The 12453-nt window shown below is 37.5% G+C and overlaps 1 protein-coding gene across 6 annotated transcripts in view; it reads left to right on the forward strand.

Annotated features, from left to right (window-relative positions):
* The window catches only part of JAK2 (Janus kinase 2), a 99105-nt gene that overhangs the window by 8917 nt on the left and 77735 nt on the right, over nucleotides 1-12453 (forward strand). For 2 of the 6 annotated variants that reach the window (XM_023539420.2, XM_023539418.2), the window contains one exon: nucleotides 1382-1444. The exons of the other annotated variants lie outside the window; for them this stretch is intronic. The gene's annotated coding sequence lies outside the window, so the exon portion shown is untranslated. The remainder of the gene's footprint in view (nucleotides 1-1381; nucleotides 1445-12453) is intronic. 6 annotated transcript variants of the gene reach the window in all.

Raw genomic sequence — 12453 nt, forward strand, 5'->3', positions numbered from 1 at the left:
AACATTTTTTCTTTATTCTAAAGTCTTTCATAAAATTCTTAAATATGCATCCTACCACTCTTGTTCTTTTTGAAAGGACACATTTTTAGATATTCTTCTCCTTCTCATATCCTTGCCAAGATTCAGTATTACCAGTTATCTTAATCTTTGCCAGTCAGGGAAGAAAAAAATCTCATTTTTATTTATTTTTCTTTATTATCGACGTTGACCAGGTCTTCATTTTAGGATAGTTTGCATTTCTTCTCTAAATGACTATTTATGTTCTTTGTCCATTTTCTTGTGATTTGTAAGAGTTGTTTGTATAGGTTTATTAAGTCTTTGTTGCATGTATTTTTCTCTGTTGCATTTTTTAAACTTTGTATTATGATGTTTATAATTTTATGTAGTTAAATTTATCTGTCTCTATTTCCATTATTGTTTTTGGTTTAGGTATTAGGTTTAGAAAGATGTACATATATAAGAGAGTTTTAGGGACTGACAAAACTAAGGTGAACGGATTGAAGACTTACCAAAAAAATGACTAGAAATGCCCAACTTCAGGTGCATCTAGGGGTGAGTAAAAAAAAGCATGAGCGACACTAACAGCAGTGACTTTTAAAGATGATATTTACGAACATTTAAAGTGCCGTAAGTCATTTTGAAAGAATAAGATGCAGATATAAAGAGAAGCATAGCATGAAAATGAAATAAAAACATATACTCATCACAGAGATTGTTTCCTAGTGACAGTCACACCAACTCTGAGGTAATTTTAGACTTCGTTATGCCTACTTTTAGTAGTTTTTTCCTTTTTTAGTTTTTTGAGCATACGTTTCGTCAGGGTCAGTTTTTGTGTGTTTCATGTGTGCTCAAAAGAACACAGATTCTTTGGTGAAGGTCTTATTGTATTTGCTATTTTTCTAGTGGGTTGTTTGTCTTTTTCTTATCAGTTTGTGGAGCTCTACGTATACTGGGGATAGCGACTCCTTTTTGGTATATGTATCAGAAATATGTTATACATGGGGTTGCCCTGAGCCAGAACCGACAGGATGACAATAAATAACAATAGCATTGCAAATATTTCCTCTTAGTCTGTTTGTCTTTTGGTTTTGATTATGGTACCTTTTCCCTACGGAAACTTAAATTTAAATGTAACAGATCTAGCTTTTTCTTTATGGGTCCCTAGGTGGTACAAACAGTTAACCGCTCAACTACTGAACAAAAGGTTAGTGGTTCAAACCTACCCAAAGGCACCTGGGGAGACAGGGCTGGTGATCTGCTTTTGAAAGCCTACAGCCTTGAAAACCCTATGAGCAGTTCTACTATGTGCACATGGGGTTGCCGTGAGTTGGAATTGACTTGATGGCAGCTACCAACAACAGCATCTTCTTCCTTGTTGCAGAGGTAGAAAACTCGAATGACTTCAGTGACCCCTCAACATCTCTCATGTGTATAAAGAGGCTGCGTAAGTAAGACAGCTGGGAGAAGTGGAGACCATGGGGAACTGGGGAGTGCGTGCCTTACCCAAGGAACTGAAATTCAGATGGGAATAAAAAGGCTTTATTAGCCAAAAAAAATAAGCACCCAGACAGCCAATTTGTGTGGCCTCTGTGTTAAATGAAGTTTGGGCTTCTCATTTTGCATAAGAAAAATTTTCCATCCCAAGTAAAAATTATCTTCAGTGTTTCTCTGGTAGATATTTAATTTGTGCCTTCTGTAGTCAAAGATCCTTCTTCTGAAATGTCATCATCATATTAAGTTTCTGTATGTACTTGGATATATTTCTAGATGGTGTTTTGTTCCACTGATCTATTCGTCTATGTGTATTCTGTTACTATTTTGGTTACAGTTGTTCTATTTTGGAATCCATGGTGGTATAGCAGTTAAGAGCTATAGCTGCTAACCGGAAGGTCCGCAGTTCGAATCCACCAGGTACTCCTTCAAAACTCTATGAGGCAGTTCTACTCTGTTCTGTAGGGTCGCTATGAGTCGGAATCAACTCCATAGCAATGAGGTTTTTTTTTTTTATTTTTTTTTTTATAGTTATGTTTTAATATCTGGTAGAATAAATTTCTTCCTCTTATTTTTCTGACAAATACTATATATTAAGAGCTCTGAGAAACTAATTATAAAAAGACAAATACCTTAAAGGATAAAGGGAAAAAAACCACAAATAAACTATTCATAAAGAAATATATGTGGACAACAAATATACCCAGGCTCACCAATAATAAAGAGAATCCAATTCAGATAAGAAGCTCTCTTCTTTCTTTCTTTATTGCTAGTTGTTGTTATTCTTGAAAGCTGGTTGGCAAGGATGTGACGGAATGGGCATTTTAACACAGTAGTGGAGGGGCTCTGCAGTATGGTATTTCTGTTGACTAGTTTGAATTAGAAGTTATGCAAAAAAAAAAAAATCCCTTTCACATGAGAAGAACTTAAAAATACCTGTTGTATGTATTTTAAGAATTTAACAGGATCTACATACTTTTATAAAAAATTATCTTTTGCATTTTGTTTTGTTTATGGGAGAGACCCATGGCCTTACGTAGTAAACGAAATTCTTGGATGATCTCAAATACTCTTTTTCTTTATTAATCTCAAGAAGAAATTCTTTTATAAATGTACCGTTAACTGCTTTTGTAAGTGTATCTTAAAGAGAGAAAGAGTCTGTGTATGCACAAGTAGAGAAAGACCAACAAATAACAAACTTTTTTCTGTACCATCCTTTGGTCTGATGTGTCAGCCTCACAGATGCCTTTTTTTTCTTTAGCAAACACATCTGGGTTTTGCATAATGAATGCGTGCCCCACCACCCCTCCCCCAAGTGATAACAGTATGAAGGGAATTCATGACAGTTTAATTATTTTGGTTTGAAAGTGTTCAGAAGCCCTCTGTTTATAAAATTCAGCCCATGGCTTTATACTAATTGTGCTCAACACAATAATCCCTATCATTTCTGATTTTATAAACTTTTCATCCAATGTTTATATTCAGTTGAAATATGCAGCATAATGGATTAGATGGTATGAATATAAAATAAAAACATTTAAAAAGCTATCTCTTCTTAAAAACTTTTTTTTCCCAAATTTATTTTCTTAATAGATACGAAATCTTTTGTTACACCATGTTAGGGGGACATTACATTTTTGACTGAGAGGAATGCTCACCCTCTCTTTAAATAGAAAATACTTATTAGGATGAAAAGAAAACTTACATGTTTACTAGTTTAACATAATTAAAATTAGTGTAATTCAAGCTTTCATATAGAAACACTAAGAATTTATGAAAGGTACTCTTTTCTTTTTGTTAAATATAGATTTTTAATATTTCATTTAGTTCAGTGTAAGAGTTAGTCTCAATTTTTATCTCCTGTGTAATCTTTACACACTGTGAATTCTTAATCTTTACCACATTTCGTTGACTTTCTGCACCTTTGAAATAATGATGCAGTTACTGGTACACCATATGGAAATAATTCAAAGCAATGGTTTTTGGCTCCGGCTACAAGTTAGCATAACCCAGGGAACTTTTTATAAATACCAGTGCTTAGACTCACTCAAGATCAAAGAAATAATAAAATGTTCCAGTAGAAACATCAAAATAAATATGTTTGTGATACTTCAAGATACGAGGGAAAAATGAGCATGCACAAAAAGAACAAAAAATTGTAAAAGGAAATAATTTCGGCTAAAATAGTTTTAGCCTAGCAACAGATGAAGAGAGGACTAGTAATTTGGAAGGTGATACTAAGGAATTCACCCAGAAAGGAGCAATGAGAGACAAAGACATAAAAAATTTGAAAGAGTAGTCAAGAGATGTGGACAAATAATTATGAAACCTCAGAATGCATTCAGTCGGCATTCCATAAGTACTGAAAATGATAATGAATGAAAAATTTCTCAAACCAAGTGAAGACATCATCAGAGGTTAAAAGGGCACTCTGAACGTCAAGCAAGATAAGTGAAAATAAATCCACACTTAGATATACCTCATAGGCAAACCGTAGAACATCAGAACGTGGTGCGTAAAGAGAAAAGTCGAATAGATACCTGAGAGCAGAGTGAGGTCATCCTCGGATGAGGTCAGCTGCCGTTGAGTCGACTCCGTTTCCCTGAGGGAGAACTGCTCTGTAGGGTTTTCAGCGGCTGGATTTTTGGAGATAGGTTGCCAGGACTTTCTTCCAAGGCACCTCTGGATAGACTTGAACCTCTAGCCTTTAGGTTGGCAGCCAAACGCGTTAACCATTTGCACCACCCAGTGCCACACTTGGAATTATACCTTATTTTGTCACGGATTAATGAAGCAGCATTTTATATATTAATGTATCTCCAGGAAATTTCTACTTGTTACAAGTTACTGTGGCATACTTTCCAAAATAGGCTTTATTTTGTTAATATTGGTTTTAAGTTTTAGAAAATATAATACTTATTACTGCTGTTACTTTAAAAATGATTTTTCTACTTCTGATTTTTTACAATTAACAGAAAATAATGGAAACTTAAAGGGTATATAGCTAAATTCCAACAGATAATTAGAATGTGTTAGCAATTATTTGCTAATAATTGTTAGCAATTAATACAAAAATTATTTTAGGAAGTACGTAGAAAAAATTGTTTAGAGTTAGCCCAGAGACAAATTAAGGGAGTCATTTTTAATAGTATCATATCAAAGAAAATATTCTGATGATTGAGGTGAGTGAGGAAAAACTAAGGGAACTATTGCTGAGATAAAAAAGGAATTTAGGAAGGAATCCTTGTGTTTTGTTTGAAGTGTAGAGTAAATCCAGTTTCTTAAAACGCCAAAGGATTTAAAAGTAGGCAAGGCTAAAAAATAATTGATACTTCCTCCAGTTCTCTTTCCAGTTGTTATTCCTCAAGAAACTTGACCTTTGAGGAACATAGGGATACAGAAGGATAGGTGCATCAGTTCTGTAGCACCCCGATATTCTAGTTCTCAGTGTTTCTTTGTCATTACGATGGGAGATTATATTTGATATTTGACAGGAGAGACCTGAGAGCTTTTTAAAAAATAGTTGCTGAAAACCAAAAAGCCAAGCTCGTTGCCCTCGACTGGATCCCGACTTGTAGCGACCTTGTAGGACAGGGTAGTACTGCCTCAAAGGGTTTCCAAGGCTGTAATCTTTATGGAAGTGGGTTGCCACATCTTTCTTCAGAGGAGTGGCTGGTGGGTTCGAACCGCCAACCTTTTGGTTAGCAGCTGAGCACTTAACCACTGTGCCATCAGGGCTCCTTAGTTGCTGAAAAGTAGATATAAATTCTTACTGTTGAAGACATGATATTCTCATTATGATTGACAAGAAGCTCAAGTTGGACTGTCTGTGCTCTTGTGCAATTCATTTTATGTAACTTTCCTTGATTCTCCTCATACATGGATGTTTGATTATAGTTGAGGAAGGTATTGCATTAGATATAATTGGCCAAAAGTAAACTTAAAAGTAGGTATTCACTGATGATTTCTTTTGAAGACATGATGTTCTCATTACCATTGACAAGAAGCTCAAATTGGACTGTTCCTGCCCTTGTGCAATTCTTGTTATGTAACTTTTCTTGGCTGTCCTTATCCTTGGATGTTTGATGATAGCTTAGGAAGGTATTGCATTATTGCATTTTTACACAGATAACGCGCACTTTCTATGTTTGTTTGCCAACCGCTTCCTTCTCTTGCTATGCCAATTTTTTTACATGTTGCTGTAAAAAAAAATTAGCAAAGCGTGCTTACAAAAATACTTTGTAGGGGAAAGGGACCAGTTGACAAACAGATGAAGAAGACACATGTTATTTGCGTAAAAATGTGGTAGATATAATTGGCCAAGGGTGAATTTAAAAGTACATTTGGGTAGCCAAACATCTGGTAGAAAGCAACAAACCTAACAGAAATAAGAAGAGGCAAGGATCACAAAAGTTTATTTGTTTTGATGCTAATGCATGTCTTGGGGGATTGTTTAACATTTGTGGTGCAGTGGTAGAATTCTTACCCTCCGTGTAGGAGACGTAGGTTCAATTTCTGGCCAATGCATTTCATGTGCGGTCACCACCCATCTGACAGTGGAGGCCATGATACTGAGCAGGTTTCAGGGGAGCTTCCAGACTAAAACAGGTCAGGAAAAAAGCCCAAGTGATCTACTTCCAAAAAATTAGCTAATAAAAACCCTATGGATCACCACAGTCCAATTCCGTTGTGCATGGGGTCGCCATGAGTTGGGGACTGACTTGACAGAAGCAACAACAACAAGTATGATCTTAGCCATACTGTTGTTTTTTGTAAATAGCTTTATTGAGACATAATTGACATACACGATTTACCCTATGGTCTAGTAGCGTCAGACCTTGTCTAACTTCATGAGGAAGGAGAATTAAGCTCATCACAAAGCTGATTCCTGTGAGGTAGAGATAAGACATACCGTCTCTCTCCAACTTTTTTCTTTTTTTAAACTATTCTGACACCAGCTGTCCTCCCCATGGTACTCTCTACTTCTCTGCTGAGTTCGATAATTCGTTACAGTGGTCACACTGAACTCATGGACCACACTCACAGTTATGGGGCTTATTAAGGTTTATTAAGGAAGGAACAGGTTATACCTCAGGGTCAGATCAACTTAGAAATAACAGGAACAACTCAGGTGACAGGATACAGTTTGTCAGTCAGGATAGCTTCCAACCTAGACAGTTCTCAGCTTCTTGGCCTGGTCCCTGCCACCAGGGTAAGACTTCAGGCATGTTCCATCCTGGGGCAAAATTCCTCTTCCTCTGTGAACCTGTGAAATCTAGGCTAAAAGTTGTTTCCAGAGTACAATGGTGGAACAGGTGCAAGTTGAACATTTCCATTTCAAATGGGAGAAATCAGAGGGAAAGAAAGGATAACAGGACCAAGCAAGTCCAAAACCCAGCAGAACAAATTACATTAGCTCTCAAGGCTTGAAAATATCCTCTCTTCTCTGAGACCATCTGGGGAATGGCCCCACTCTCCAGACTCTGGGTGTTGGCCACACCCCCTGGATTCTGTGTGAGACCCCTTGGCCCTGGACTTTAGCTCTACCTTCTAGGGCTGCTGGGACAGCGACTCTGCTCCCTTGGTTTTGGGCAGCCACATTTTCCTAGTCCATCTAAGTGATGACCCCCCACCCTTGGCCCCAGCAGGCCCCATCCTTCTGCCCCTTGGGTATGGCAGCCCTACCCCCTAAGCTTTGGGTGGTGGCTTCATCCCCCGGCACACCTTAACAGCAGCCCCACACTCTGGAACCACATTGGCAAAGATTGAACTCTTTGAAACCTGGGAGGCTGGGGCCCCACCCTTTGAGATCCAGGAGACAGTGACCCCACCCTTTGGGGCCCAGGCAACTCTGTTTCCTGTGCTCCTTCCAACAGTTATGCTGGTCTCTGAGCTGCTCCAGAGATGGCTCTTTTCTTTTTTTGGAAGATAACGGATGTAGCTCCTTTGACCTATTTTCTGCTTGTAGAATTCCAAGAGGCAGAGTTCTCTCCTTTTGTTCTTTTTCCGCCCCTTAGGTCTAAGCTAATGGATTTTCTGCTGTGGTAGTTGTTTAGATCCACCAGTCACAGGCTTAACCTCTTTAACAAAAGTTTGTGTAGCCACGTCCTTGGTGAACATTCTAGGACACGTGTCTTTAGTTTGTACAACAGAATTTTCCAAATCTTTAAGTCCTGTTTTCGTTTTGCACAGTTCATTTTTAAGCCCATCTCTTTCACATTTTACTATAAGCAGCAAGGAGAAACCATATAGCCCATTTAAGATCTTGCTTAGAAATCTCTTCAGTCAGGTATCCAAGTTCATCACTTACAAGTTATACTTACCACCGAACATTTGAATATAATTCAAACATGTTTTTTGCCACTGTATAAAAATCATCGCTCCTCCTGCATTGTGCAGTCACATGATTTAATCTTCCATTACTCTTTCAGCCTCTACCCGTTACCCAATTCCAAAACTGCTTCCACATTTAGGTATCTGTTAGAGCAGCACCCCACTCTTCTGGAACCAGATTCTGTCTTAGTTATCTAGTGCTTCTATAACAAATACCACAAGTGGGTGGCTTTAACAAACACATTTATTTTCTCACAGTTTAGGAGGTTAGAAGTTTGAATTCAGGGTGTTGGCGCTAGGGGAAGGCTTTCTCTCTCTGTTGATTCTGGAGGAAGGACCTAGTCTCTTTGAGCTTCTGCTCCTGGGCGATTTTCATGTGGCTTGGCATCCCTCTTTCCCCCATCTCTGCTTCTCTTGCTTGCTTGTTGAATCTCTTTTATATCGTAAAAGAGATTGACTCAAGATAAACCCAAAAACCAAACCCACTGCCGTCGAGTCCATTCCGATTCATAGCGACCCTATAGGACAGAGTAGAACTGCCCTGTAGAGTTTCCAAGGAGTGCCTGGCGGATTCGAACTGCCGACCTTTTGGTTAACAGCCGTAGTTAGCACTTAACCACTATGCCACCAGGGTTTCACCCTACATTAATCTTGTCTTATAACAAAGACAACCCATTCCCAAATGGAATTATAACCACAGGCATAGAGGCTAGGATTTACAACACGTTTGTGGAAACCCTGGTGGTGTAGTGGTTAAGTGCTAGGGCTGCTAACCATGAAGGTTGGCAGTTCAAATCCGCCAGGCGCTCCTCGGAAACTCTGCGGGGCAGTTCTGCTCTGTCCTGTCGCCATGAGTCAGAATTGACTCAACGGCAGTGGTTTTTGGGTTTGGTTTTGGGAGACACAGTTCAATCCATAACATTGTCCAGTCACTGAAAGGTTTTATACACTTTATTTGTATAATAAACTGTCCAATCCCTGGAAAGATTTTACGTACCTTATTTGCATAGTAAATTATCCAGTCCCTGCAAGGTGTGTAAGGACCCTGGCAGTGCAGTGGCCAAAGCACTCAGCTGCTAACCAAAAGATTAGCAGTTCGAGCCCACCAGCTGCTCCGTGGGAGAAAGATGTAGCAGTGTGCTTCCATAAAGGTTATAGCCATGAAAACCCTACAGAGCACTTCTCCTCTGCCCCATAGGGTTGCTGTGAGTTGGAATCGACTCCACGGCAACAGGTTTGGCTTCAGTTTTGGCAGGGTGTGTAAAATAGACCAATCACAGGGCAGGCCATGGCCTAACCAGTTATCGTTGGCAGCATTGTAGTCCCAAGGCCAGAAAGGCCGTGTATATGAGAAACCCATTGCACTCCCCTAGCCATAGGTTTTTGTCTTAAATTGAAGAAGCAAAAACCTGAATCTGGATGAAACGAATAATGGGAAATTGTGCTTAGATATTCAGCTTTAACAGTAGGTTTTGTACTTTTCTCTAGACAGTCTCAGAGAACTTTTTAGGTTTAGAAGATGAGTGTGAAGGATTACGAAAGTGAAGACCGCCTTAGAAGTATGATGTCATTATGGAAGACACAGAAGGATAGCGTTTTCCATATTACAGATTTTCTAATTGTGATTTTTTTTCCTCGCAAGTTTCTGTGAATTTGAGCTAATTATCACATGAGGCCCAGCAGGCTTTCATAGTGAGAGCCTGTTTCTATGCAGTACTTAAGCAATTTTTGCCTCTCATCATAAAACTGCTAAAATTATTAGCCAACCCTCAGGATTAAAATCGGTGAGAGAATGCCTTTTTGAGCACATTTCTTTTTAAACAATAAGCATGTTTCTGTGGGGAATCCTTTTGATTTAAACCTGTAAGGTCTTGAAGATGACATATCTCTTTGACTGGGTTTGCATATAAGCAACAGTTAGCATAAATGCAGGATAGTGGATTCCTGGAGCCCTGGTGGTACAGTGATTAAGGGCTACGGTTGCTAACCAAATGGTCAGCAGTTCAAATCCATCAGCCACTCTTTGGAAACCCTGTGGGAGCAGTTCTGTTCTGTCCTGCAGGGTCGCTATGAGTTGGAATCAACTTGATAGCCATGGGTTTGGGTTTTTGGTTTAGGGGAGTCCTGGGTAGGCAGCAGTTCAAAGAAAATATTTATTAAAATGTTTTAGGTTGCAGGAAGAGTTGAAATCTGGAGAAGTACAGCAGTTTGGATTTCATTTGACTGCATATAACAGAAAATCCAAATAGCAGTGGATTTATGTTTCTCTCAAGTAAAAGAAGTCTGAAACTAGGTTTAATGGACTCGATGGCTCCATAGTTGTCACGAAGCTGGTAACCTACCATCTTTCTCTTCTTTCATCCTTTGCATTCAGCTCCATTTGCATGGTCGCAAGAAGACCACTGTAGCTCCAGCCATCGTGTCGTCATTATAGGTGGCCTGAAGGTGAAAAGGACAAGAGAAAACTGTGCACTTCATAGCTAAAACAGCAAGGAGTAAAACTGCTGAGTTATAGGGTAGACATATGTATAACTTCCTAAGAAACTACTAAACAGTTTTGCAAAGTGGTTTTATAATTTTACATTCCCCCAGCAATGAGAATTCCAATTGCTGTACAACCTCTCTAACATTTGGTTGTTCTCAGTCTTTTCAGGCTTTTGCCATTTTAATGGGTATGTGATGGTATCTTGTGGTTTTAAGCTGTATTTTCTGGTGATTAGTGATAATCAGCATTTTTTTCATGTGCTTTTTGGTAATTTGTATACCTTCTTTTGTTAAATCTGTTCAAGTGTTTTGTCCATTTTTTTAATTATCAAATTATAATTTTTTTCTGTATTCTAAATACAAATTCTTTGACTGATATTTTCTTCCAGTCTTGCCTATTCTTAAGAGTCTTTTGATGAGCAGAAGTTTTTAATTTTGATAATGTCCAGTTTGTCAGTTTTGTCTTTTACTTTGTGCTGTGTCTAAGACATCATTACTACTTCAAGATTATGAAAATCTTTTCTGTTTTCTTCTAAAGTTTTGACGTCTTAGCTTTTATGTTTAGACCTATGACCCATTCCAAGTAATTTTTGTGGATGGCGTGAGGTAGGGGTCAAAGTCTCTATAGTTTTGCCTTTTTTTACAGCTTTGTGTTACTGGTTTTTTAATGTTTTATTTTTGTTAATTCCTGAGAGATGAGTATAATTTCAAACTGTAATAGTGGACTTGTCTGTTTCTCCACTTACAGGTTTTGCTTCCCATTATTTGAAGCTATTATTACATGCATACCCATTTAAGAAGTCTAATTTATAAATCTTTTTTTTTAATGGTTAGTACTTTTATGTTCTGTTTAAGAGATGTCATGAGAACGTTCTCCATTTTTTTCTGGAAGGTTCATTAAATTACCTTATACTTACTGGTTGATTATCCATCTCAAATTAATATTTATGTGTGGTTTGAAGTAAAGGTCGTGGTTCTTTTTTTCCACATATGAATAGCCAGCTGGACCAGCAACATTTATTAAAAAGACTAACATTTCACCTCTGAGATGCTTTGGCACTGTGTGTTGTAAATCAGGTGATACTCTCTGAGGATGTCTTTTCTGGACCCTTCTGTTTCAAGGGCTTATTTGTCCATTCTTGTGCTAATACCAACCTGACCTAATTATTCTAACTTTGTAGTAAGTCTTGTTGTCTGGTAGTGTATGTCTTCCAACTTTGTTTTTTTAGGGTTGTTTTGGCTCTTGTAAGTCCTTTGCTTTCCATATAGATTTTACATTTTTCTGGCAGTCCATGGAATATTCAGTATTCTTTGTGAACACCATAATTCAAATGAATAGTTACCCTTTATTAGAATAAAGAAGTTTTCTTTTATTCCTAGTTGGCTGAGAGTTTTTATCATAGACCATTGCTGAATTTTATTAGAGGCAAATATCTGCATCTATTGAAATGATCGTATGTTGCTTTTATTTTCACTTATTCTAATCATGTGGTGAATTACATTCCTGGTTTTTAAATATTAATCTAACATCACTCCTGGGGTAAACTTACTTGGTCAGGAGTTACTCTTTTAAAATATACTGGATTTGATTTGCTAGTATTAAAATAAACTGGATTAGTTTTTTTTTTTCCATGTTTATTTGTGAGAGATACTCACCTATAATTTTCTTTGCTTGTCATGTCTTTATTGCATTTGAAATCACGTTTATACTCTTCTCAATATGGAGAAGTGTTTTTTTCCTGTTTACCAAAAAAGTTTGGGTAGCTTTCGTGTTATTTTTTTCCTCATATGTTTGGAAAAATTTACCAGTAAAGTGACTGACATTGAACTTTCTTTGTAAAAGCTTTAAACTGTGTGTTCAATCTATTTATTAAATATAGAATTATTCAAATCTTACATCTTTTCTTGTGCAAGTTTTGGTAAGTTGTGTTTTTTAAGAAACTTGTTCATTTCTTCAGCATTTTCAGATTTATTCTACAATGTTCCTGATATTCTTGTATCTTTTTAATATTGTAAACTCTGGTAGTGATGGGCATTTTTTCATTTTTGATATTGGTAATTTGTGTTTTCTCTATCAGTCTTTCTAGTGGTTTTTAAATTTTATTAATGCTTTAAGAGAACCCAACTTTTGATTTTGTTTTTCTG

This window comes from Loxodonta africana, chromosome 9, assembly GCF_030014295.1.
Source record: "Loxodonta africana isolate mLoxAfr1 chromosome 9, mLoxAfr1.hap2, whole genome shotgun sequence".
Lineage (NCBI taxonomy): Eukaryota > Metazoa > Chordata > Mammalia > Proboscidea > Elephantidae > Loxodonta > Loxodonta africana.